At 29.3% G+C, this 2,271-nt stretch overlaps 1 long non-coding RNA gene across 1 annotated transcript; it reads left to right on the top strand.

Annotated features, from left to right (window-relative positions):
- Positions 1 to 6: 6 nt before the first annotated feature.
- LOC116185024 lies at positions 7 to 1,694 on the top strand. Its single transcript, XR_004149737.1, has 4 exons — positions 7 to 446; positions 541 to 717; positions 826 to 861; positions 1,101 to 1,694. It is a non-coding gene; the product is annotated as an uncharacterized LOC116185024 (long non-coding RNA).
- The last annotated feature ends 577 nt before the right edge of the window (positions 1,695 to 2,271 follow it).

Here is a 2,271-nt window from a genome sequence, read left to right as displayed (position 1 = left end):
GCGACTGCTCGTTTTACGAACGCTTAAAAGTTTATAGGCGGCAGTAAACGGCCGCATTTACCTTTATTTCGCCGGTTCCCGGTCGGGCGAACGACTCGTTTCTAAAGGGCCATCCCGAGGCCTTTTTATTCTCTCTTCCGAATGCTTGTCTCTTCATTCACTTTTGTAGACCGTTATAGCGCTTCTCGTAATATGAGACGTCAGTAGATTTGTCTTTGAGGCGGGTTTTTACTGCTCCACTGCGAACGAGAAATAAACTAGAAATCGCTAAATACGTAATTACTGTCGTGCACGGTTGCTGAAGATGTTATCGACGTATGGTAAGAGTTCTAGTGTGGAAGTTTTGATGGAAGTTTATGGGAGTGTAATTTCGTCAACATTAGAAAGTGAAATAGTGTGATTCCGTGATACTGAATGAAATAAATCTAGTGTGGTGTGAAATTTATGTAAGGAGGAAGTGATACAATTCATAAATATCATATGTGTAGTTATAAACTTATAAAAACATGAGATTCTAACCTATTTCATCTTTGTCGACAGAGAATGACAGATTATGAAAGATGAAATGAAAATTAGAATACATTTGGCATTTAAAATTATATATTTGATTATAGAAAGATCTTCAAAAAAGATTTCTTAATAATGAGAAAAGCTCGAACATATAAATGCTATTCTTAAGCGTTACATGTGATTCCAATTAAATGTCACTAACAATAAGTATAAATCTTATGTTATTTTATCTTCTAATATTTTATTTTAAATTATATATCTAGCATCATATGTTTCTCATTACAAAACAAATAAAGTTTATTTTAAATTTTCCAGGTACTCAGATAATCGATCATTTGAATCTGCGAATTGGTAATTTTTTAATAAATGAAATATTAATATAATCTTAAACCAATTAGATACATGTTATAAGATTTAAAAAACTAAGATCATAAAATTATTGTGAATCATTATGTATTAAATAATGCTTGTCTTGTGTTAGATATTATTGTGATAATAAGGTTATGTTTTAGTATAACGAACAAGTATTCACATAGATCAATCACAATTTACCTTTAGTTATTCAAAAACATAAAATTTCTTATTTTTAGGCAGACATGTAAATCACGACGTCTAAACACAGCGTTTAAGGACAAGGCCACAAACAATCGAATCACCGTTGAACGACGTGAATTATTGGCGCAGTTGGGGTACACCGTGGCCTGGAATGATCTACGACGATCGTAAAACCTGCTCGATCGTAAATCGTCGCGATGCATTCTAAAGCCGTCACATAACGATAGTAATGACCGATACGAACGATCGAGCGTCGATCGCTGTGATTTCCATTCAAAATTCGCTTATACATTCATACGAACGACACAATGAACATGGAACAAGTAGCTATGCCAATCGAACGGTGATCTCATCGATGAATCACGATCCTCGATCATTGCTTTTCCTTTCTGCTTTCGTTTTAAACCGAGTTAGCTGTCGGCAGCCACAGTTGTCTGCTCGCTGTTTATACGTTTAAATGTTATTGCTCGTAAAAACGACACATTACGTAGCTGTTTGTTCTTTTTCAAGTATCTTGAATGGAATTTTATCCGCTTCACCGGTGGCAAAGATTTTTATTTTTTTTATTTTTTTTGAATTGAAACGATAAAATTGTATATGAAAGATAGGTTAGATAATTGATATTTAAAATTGTCTAAATAATGATAATATATACTTTCGATATTTCTAATGAAATTTAATTTTTTATTGGCATTTTATATTATTTCTTGAATAGCAATTTAATCGTTAATTTTTTAAATTATTATTTCAATTTTTATTAATTTATTGATAAAGTTAAAAGGATTGTTATTAAATATTGAAGAACTTTATCTCAATGCCTAATTAATGTTTACATTCCAATAAATTAAATTTTTTATTTCTTCATTATCTAAAGAGTAAATACACGTTCCCTTTATCATTTATCTTTTCGATTTTTATTTTTTTTATTTTTTTTGAATTGAAACGATAAAATTGTATATGAAAGATAGGTTAGATAATTGATATTTAAAATTGTCTAAATAATGATAATATATACTTTCGATATTTCTAATGAAATTTAATTTTTTATTGGCATTTTATATTATTTCTTGAATAGCAATTTAATCGTTAATTTTTTAAATTATTATTTCAATTTTTATTAATTTATTGATAAAGTTAAAAGGATTGTTATTAAATATTGAAGAATTTTATCTCAATGCCTAATTAATGTTTACATTCCAATAGATT

The sequence above is a fragment of the Apis dorsata genome, unplaced genomic scaffold (assembly GCF_000469605.1).
Source record: "Apis dorsata unplaced genomic scaffold, Apis dorsata 1.3 scaffold_85, whole genome shotgun sequence".
Lineage (NCBI taxonomy): Eukaryota > Metazoa > Arthropoda > Insecta > Hymenoptera > Apidae > Apis > Apis dorsata.
Note: the sequence above shows the minus strand (reverse complement) of the source record. Positions and strands in the feature narration are given on the sequence as shown.